The following is a 9,199-nucleotide window of genomic DNA, read 5'->3' as shown; positions in this document are numbered from 1 at the left end:
AAAAGTCATATTTTATTTAAATATTTTACATTTATTAAGTGGGTTTCTGGTGTTTTAAATTGCCTTTATATATAAAAAGCATTTAAAGACATTTTCAAGTGTCAGTAAAAATAACTATTTTAATAAAAAAATTTTATATTTATTAAGTTATATTTATACTTAAAATCACTCTTAAAAATTTTATTTTATTTTTTAATATTTTTGCTTTTGTAAATTACCATTTAAAAATTTAAAATTAAGAATGTTTAATATTTCGTAATATCAACAAAGGAAATCTTGCATTTAGATAATTTGCAAAATGATTTTATCTTGCAATCAAAATTACCAAAAAAAAAAAAAAGTATTACCATATAATCAAAGTTAACAAAAAGAATAACATGATAAGAAAGGAACATATCATTTGAACCTAATAACAATAAACAGCATCCTAAACAACCTTAAGGAATTCATCTAATTAGAAAACAAACCAAAATGGTATCAAAATACCAACTATTAACAAGTCTGATGCAGCAGCTTTATCCCAAAAAGCTTCCGTCTTTCCTTATAGTGACTCCAATGAACTCTACCCACCTTAAACCTACAATGTAAAAATTTTAACTCAAATTAAATTTAGTATCCCATTGAACCGGAATATCTTTTCAAGCTAAAGAATCAAGCTTAAATCAAATCTCAGATAGCAAAGTTGCAGAGATGCAAAAATGACTAGAGAATCAAAATTATATCACAGCCAAAGACCTTGAGAGGAAAATATGTCTACATCAAGGTGGGTGACTAACAGAACTACATAAGAGAACAGGATTAGTCAAATGTCATTATTCACGTCCATATATGATCTGCAAATTCCTTAAACATTTCAGAACTGCTAACTGCTATGCTGTCCGAAAAACAGGAGGCCAAAATTGAGCCGATAGATAATCATTTGGATCATATTTGGCCTCATTCATTGATGACCAAATTAGCATTTCTCATAAAGAGTTACAAAAAGAAGTTAAGTGCCTTAATCATGCTCAGTGACAATGTCCGCAAGAAACTCCACAGGATGGAGCCACTGAGGAGCATAACCAAAAAAAAAAAAGAATTTACCGGTCAAAAATGTCTCTATTGGTGCATGGCGAAAGACAGGCTAAAAGGGATATTTTTTTAATATTGTGTTAAATTTGCAAATATATGTTGGAATATATAGTTAAATCGATCCATAATCCAGCTGTTGCTGGCTCCAATCCTGTAAAGCCACCATTTTCACTCTGCAATAATTTTATCAGGCAGTTACATATTGAAATCAAGATATATGGTTATACAAGTCAAAGCTTTTGGAAATGAATTTGGAATGCTCTATAACCACTTTCTGTCATTCAAGCTACTACTGGAAATTCAAAGTATATCCATGTCTAAAGGTTACAAGTAAAGCATAATTCAAAGGCACAATTTCCGATAATGCTAACATAACATCGACAGCATCATAGAATTTCTCTAGCTCCATTTTCTCACCAACTATTTTCGGTCGCATCTTTGAGAAACATAGGCAACACTGTAGAATAATAAATTTATGCTGTTAGGAATGAGAGTTTTTTTTTTTTTTTTTTTGTTCCCATCTTTTGAATCTAGAAATAAATTTTCAAGTGCTAGCTAAAACCTCAATGGTTTTGTTTAGTGACAACCAGAAGAGAAAGATCAAATTAATTAAGAAACTTGCAAAAGAATTACAAGCATATATTTGAAGAGGCACCAACATATAACGATTTGCAACAAATGTTTAGTATATATTTTTAGGTACAACCTCTGTTATTTGGACTCAAATATGACTCCAAAACAGATCTTATAAAAAAATGAAGAATATAAACACCACAGCCTACAATACATGTAATCCTTCTATTAATCCAATCTCTTGATCATTATATTAATATCATGTACTTACCAAAACGTCTTAAGATCACTTACCCACAATAGCTGCTTCTTTGCTATTAATCCAATGGCTTCATTAAAAATCTGAAATCAGCTTTTTGTGTATATATGGTAGAAATATAGAGATAGATAAGTTCTTCAATATGGTCTAATCACCTATAGAGATAGATAAACTTAATGCCTAATCAACTAAACCAAACTGGTTTGAAAGAATACAAATATAAACATTAATACTAACACAACAAATTCAAGACTTGCCTATACTATCATTGAAGAAATCTCTTTTAGTTATAAGAAAACAAGATCATAATAGATTCAGCCTTCTTCTTCAATTAATTCCACACCCATATTGTATAAATCTCTTGATATTGCATTCATTACAATTTTTTAGTATCTATGCTAAGGATCTTAAGCTTAAATTAACAATTGATCTAAAATTTAAGAACCCATCATTTATTAGACCTTACACCTTATGTTTTAGTACTATGCAATTTAAAGTGGAGTGTCCTATCACACCATAATGGTAGTCACAATTGGCATTTTGGTCATACCATATCGAGTATGTGACTTTGGTGTTGCATAAAGAGGGGCAATAAGGTGGCCTCTCATTAACTGGGAATACAAATCGGTGTAAGACATGAAGATTGGATCAAAATGAGGCTTTTCTTGGTTGTTATTATTTTGTGGGTTTCTTTGGTTATTGATTCAATGGGTTGGTTTGGCAAACGATTAAGTTGGTGTTATAAGGGTGTAATTTGGTGGTTGAGGACTAAAGCTCGGCCTTATGGTGGTTGTTGGAATGCTTGGTAATAATATGATTGCTGGGAGATTTGGTTGGTAGTAGGGTAATAAGAAGAGTATTGTGGGTTTGGGTTATATGGAACGGATGAATAAAGTGAGGAATTTTCATAAATGACTGCATGTGCCTCATGCTCTTTCTTTTTTGGATTTGCTATCTTCTTAGTGTCGGAGGTTTCAAGCCCCTTAATTTTGCTATTCTTGATGGCATTATTTATCATTTCTCTCGAGATCACCATATTAGAGAAATTTTTTGTTACATTTCCTACCAGCTTGTCATAATATGGAGCTTTTAGTGTGTTGGCAAATAGTACAATGATCTCTTTTTTAGTTATGTTAGTTGGACTTGGGCCTTCGTATTTTCTCTAATGATGCACATATTTTTTAAAGGTTTTTGTTGACTTCTTTTTCATATTTTGTAATGATAGCCTATTTAGGCCATATCGATGACATGCTTATTTTAGGCGATGAAAGCTCTGGCCAAGTCTTTCTACGAATAGATTCAACTCCAGTCTAATTGTACGTACCATCTTACTGCTAATCCAATTAAATTATCTTGGAAATAATGTATCAAGAACTTATCATTTTAGGTATGACCTGTCGTCTTCTGATAGAAGATGGTAATGTGTGCAAAAAGACATTTTATTCCATCATATTTATCAAAATTTAAGGTTTTAAATTTTGCTAGAATAACTAATTTAGGCACCAGTCTAAACTCATTAGCGTCAATACTCTCGTAGATATTGCTACCTTCTACTGCTTTGAGCTTTTCTTCAAATAGGTCATACTTGTTTCATATTTTTGAGTTCACAACTAGCTCAAACATGTCATGGAATTTTTTTTGTTCAATAGGGTCATCTAAATACAATACCAAGATGGGGTTAACAAAGGTAAACCCTAAGTTAACATTCACGTGAATTTGAGGTTGATTAGCATAAGGACTGATATAAGGGTAATGTTGTACAGTCAGTGTTGCAAATGTATGCCACATGAAGTTTAAGCTTAAGGTGGGGTGAACCCTTGAGGGTACAATGGTTCTTTCATATTAATCTTTTCTTTCAATCCCAATGTACCAATAACTCTTTTACCTTTTAATGGACTAGATAACAATTACCTCAATTCAGCCATCTGCGTCTTAATACTCTATTGTATATCTATTAATCTTTTCCTTATTTCTTTTTGTGCTTTTTTTGCCCTCTCAAACTTAGCTGTGTTCTCTGATTCCATGACTCGAGCTTGAGAATAAGTGATATCTTTGTGCGGGACTAATTAACTTGGATTCTTTGGCTTCGTTATCCTTGAACCTTAGTTTATTAATCATGAATTAGAGCTCATGATACAATATCATTGTTATTATTAATCTTTGCTTTTATTAAATTGCATGCATGGAATGAATGTAATGTAAATTGAAGCATTGTTTTGGATTAATACAAACAAAAAAAGCTTTCATTAGCCATTGGAATCCCTATACATCATCCAATCATTCTTACATTAAAACCATAAAAATAGTTAACCTAAGCATATTGCTTCCTAGCCTTGCATAAAAAGTCCAACAACCGCTAGCTATAACCCTGGGTCAATATAATCTCTCGTTCAAGTACTTCTGTTTTCTCTACCATTTTGCTAGCCTTTTGGACAGCCTTATAAATTTGATAAGTCAAGTGTTTTATGTATTGTTGCCTCTTTAAACTTTTCGCTCCTCACATTTTTAAGTATCTACTTCTATATTATAAACGCAGGCCTATTCATCTTCATTTTCTTACCATTTGGTTAGAATCTTATCCATGTGATTTTGATTTTCAAGTAGTTAGTGTTTTAGCTTTATCAACTTTTATTCTAATATCTTTTGCACAGTGGAATTCTTGCTTTCTTTTTCCTTTAATTTGACCTTCAATTACTTGTTTTCTTTGACAACTTCGAAAAACTTATCCTTTTATGTCTGTTGGTCCTGTGTGAGGGTGACGATAACTTCCTTGTTCTCTATGACTCTATCTTTTTAGTACTCCATCATTTTTCTTAAATCTTCGATCTCTTTCTTGGTCATCTTAATGGTCCAACATCTATTATCAGCTTTTATGTTTTATTTGAGATCTTTCAAATCTCTTTTCAACACATTTTTTTCCTTAGCCAGCTTTTGAATATACATCATCTTTCATCATTAAGTCATACCTTAATTGATTAACCTATTCTAATATTGCCATCTTTTTTTCTTCATTTTTTTTTATCTCAAACTCTTACTAGGCAATCTCAAGGGCTATCAACACTGGCTTCGATATGGGGATGGACAGCTATTTTGAAATATATTTTAATAATGGCCTAACTTCATTGATTCTTTTTTGCTTTTCATGAAAGATATCCTTCTGTTACATTTTCACATATCTGGTCGGATTCATTCGAGTGATCTATTTTTAAGCTTTGATGACTTCTTGGACTTTCTTCATATAATTGAGTGCACCATAGTCGAATTTGAATAGGTTGAGTCCATGAGTTATGGGAACAAATTATCGAAAATCATATTGTTTTTGGACTATAAAAGGTGTATAGTAACTACCCATTATATCCCTAGCAATGGAACCCATTGTTAGTCTTCACAGCTATATAATATTGGTTGAAGAAAACATCCATAATGCTCTCCAAGTTATGGCCTCACTTGTGAGATTCATAAAAAATGACATCCAATACCTTTTTGTCTAATCTCTTCATCATTCTTTAGTAACAAACTTATTGATCAGAACAAAGTGAGTAGAGAAAGGTCAAAATGACATTTTTTTTCCCAAAAGTGAGTCTGAATCCAAATGTAGAGTAATTGAGCACATCTTATGAATCGGCCTTCACCTTTCTTTTGACAATAATTTCATGATTTGATGGTTTCAGCTAGGATGGTAATGGATGGATTTATGCCTTTGTCTAATTGCTCGAAGAAATCAACCACTAATACTTTTAAATGCGCCCATACCTTAAAAAATATTTACATGCCCCAGTATTTTATGAAATATTGCCAACCCATAAATTGCCAAAGCAAACATGTCTTACCCACAATTATCATTCAAATGTTTCTTTATGTGTTCTAGCAAAAATGTTAAAGGAATTGACTTGATCCCATTCTTTTTTTTTTTTATGTTTGTCAATTTCTTTGATCCTAACTTTCATGATCGTAGCTAACTTTTTCCTATATCTAGTCATTTTTTGCTCTTTTCGATAGATCATATCTTGATTGACAGGTTTTATCCAAAGCAAAGATGAGTAATTTTCGATTATGGGGTTCAAATCTTCTTGGTTGAACATAAAGCATCAACAAGATAAATCTCAAAACTGCACTGTTGATCTAATCAGTTGTTTATCAATTTTTATCGACATAAGTAATGCCATATCCCTATATTTCTTAGAAAAATATTCCATTATCACTATTCCCCATTGTTTCTAGATAACCTCTAATTCTGACATGTCACTTTAACTCAAATCTATGTATATTGACTATGGAAGCATCGAAATATGACCATTCCCTAAACAATCCTTATCTTTTTCCTTGGTATTTTCTGACTAGTCCTTAACCTCTAAATAACTCTTACATATGAGTGATACCACTATAGGCTTCATGAGAGCTTCTCTTGTTAATGGTTGGCCCAAAAATACCCCACTAAGAAATATGATGCCTATATGATGCATGTTGTAGAATTAAGGGCAACAAAAAAAATTAAATAAGTCAGTAATGTTAGCAAAATAAATAAATAAATAAATAATCAAGCATTGAAATAACATAGCAGATAATAGAATAAAATATACATAGTGTTTTAGCTTTAGGTAATTTTTGTAAGAAAAATGACATGGCTCTATCTTGGGTTAGCTCCTTACGGCTTACGATATGCTAAGTTAAGATTTATATGTTTAAAGGTTCCTAGATTGTTTATCACATTATTGTCCATTATAGACTAGTAAAGCATCTCAATCCTCATTCATGACAAGATATAAATGAAAAAAGTTTAATCTGAGTGAAAGTGTTTCACTAGCAAATACGAAAGTTATCACCTCATAAGAGCGTAGCTACTTAACTTCCTCCTAATAAGGACAGAGCTCGAGTCTAGAGCTTATCATGCAAGTGCTTGTGCAAAGTGGGTAAAGAAATATAACAATTAAAACAACATAAGTAAAGAAAAAAATAAATGACAAAATAAAAGTATGGATGTAACTAATGTGCACTATTTTTCAAAAGAATTAAAATGAAAGGAATTAAAATTAAATATCAATTAAACCATTAAATCCAAAACATGGGATAACATATGTTTAATTTTTTTCCTCACTCTAAAAAAAAATCCCTAGTGGAGTCGCCAAGCTATTATAACAATTTTGGGAACCGTTTGAATAATTTACAAAAATAACGAGAGTTGACACCAATCTTTTTTATTAGGTGCAACTGACCACCTAAAAGTTTATCTTTTTAATAAAATAGTAAAATGAGTTTAAAGTTTGTAAAAAAAATATTTAATTTTTGAAAACAGAGTTGAGTTCGGGAGTTTAGTTACATGTGGGAAAGGATTAGCACCCACACAACGTCCATTCAAAAACGGTACTAATTAATCATGCATTATTTTTGGTTTTGAATAAAAATGACTTTAATTTTAAATTTAATAATAATTTCTTTCACTTTTTGAAAAAGAAAATCAATTTTATTAAAAGTCTCTATTTAGGAATATTGTAAAATTCTTTAAGTTAAAAAATTATCTTAAAATTCTCTGACATATAGGCAGAATTTAAAAATAACTCTTTTCACCTAAGATTTATCACATCATTTCTTAAAAATGAAAATAACATTCTTTGTAGATGATAATTGTTAGTGACTCTCAAATATCTAAATAGAATTTAAAGATAACTATTTTTGCCTTATATTTATCACATCATTCCTTAAAAATGAAAAGAACATTCTTTGTAGCTGATAATTGTTAGTGACTCTCCAACATTTAGGCAAAGTACTAAGAATTATTTCTCTTGAAATGTTATTTTTGTTTTATTTAAAAATTTCATATTTTTGGAACAATATTTTTCACGAAAAATATTTTTATGTAGAAAAACTAATGTGCTATAATTAACAAACAAATAGCAAAATTAAGAAACATAAACATGTGAGATGAATGCAACAATTAATAAATAGATGCATATATACCAATTGATGCTATGCATGGATGCAATTTAAAAATCGAGCCCTTAAATATAATGAAATCACCCAGACTTTCCAACATCTAGGTAGAGTTTTGATACAACTATTTATATTTAAGATCTCACTTTTATTTAATCTATTATTATTTTGGATTGAGGAATTATATGAAAATTTTAAAGAAATAAAATTTTCTAAATACCCTATTATTTAGGAAGCATTTGAAAATGAATTACTTCATAGAATATTTTCATGCAAATCCTTTGAATGATAGGATAGTGTTTTGGGTGGATTTAGGATTTAGATCAAATTTAGGGTTCCATGGTTTTAAGGTTTTAAGGAAAATTGACAATTATTGATAACTTAAATATCTTCAATCATCCCCAATATCTAGGTGAACTTTTGAAATAGATTCGATTTTCAATTTTCCTTTTTCCTTAAAAGTTTTTAATTTTTTATACATTATAAGACAAAATAAATAATGCAAATGCGAACTACAAATAAATGAAACTACCAATTTAAGCCATCTTATGTATATTTAATCTTATTTGTTTATTATCATTTTCCTTAAATTAAAATTAAAAATGAAGGAAGAGTGAGTTTTTCTTTTTTTTAATTAATTTTTTAAATCTTTTTTAATTCCCTAATATTTAAGCGGAATTAAAATTTCAAAAACATGATTTTGAATTCCTTTTAACATCTAGGTAGAATCTCCAAAATCATTTCAAAAATTATTTTTATTTTCCAAAAAAAAATTTAAATTGATATCTTACTATTTATTATTAATGCATAAAATACATACATGACAATATCAACATAAAGTAAATAATGCATGTAATTATATTTTTTTCAAATGAATTTTATTTAGAGTGGCAATGACATCTTTCTTGTAAAAGTGTTTATTTTATTTTTTATTCACAGATCTAGGTGGAATTAAAAATAAATTTTTTGGGATAAATTCACATATACATTATTAAAAGAACCAAAATAATTTTTTTGTAAAAATAATATTTAATTTATTATTTATAAAACCTTCCTTTACGAAAGACAAACTTTGTAAGTCATAAAGTTATCATTATTTTTATTTTTATTTTTAGATTTATTTTGACAACTTCAATCATCCACAAATATTTATTAAAAAAACAAAAACAACACAAAATTAAAATATAAGTAATTATCAAAATAATATAACACATATAACAATATAATACATAAAAAAAAAGGTAAAAAAAATACCAATTTAGCTTTAAGCTCCCAAATTGGCTTAGATTCTATCAAATGCAACTTAAGCTTGAAACGACCCACCAATTACAATTTTCACAACTTCCTATCCTTTTCCTTTTTTCACTA

The sequence above is a fragment of the Durio zibethinus genome, chromosome 25 (genome assembly GCF_047325235.1).
Source record: "Durio zibethinus cultivar Kanyao isolate XHJ-2024 chromosome 25, ASM4732523v1, whole genome shotgun sequence".
Classification (NCBI taxonomy): Eukaryota; Viridiplantae; Streptophyta; class Magnoliopsida; order Malvales; family Malvaceae; genus Durio; species Durio zibethinus.
The sequence above is the reverse complement of the archived record's forward strand: the minus strand, read 5'-3'. Positions refer to the sequence as shown.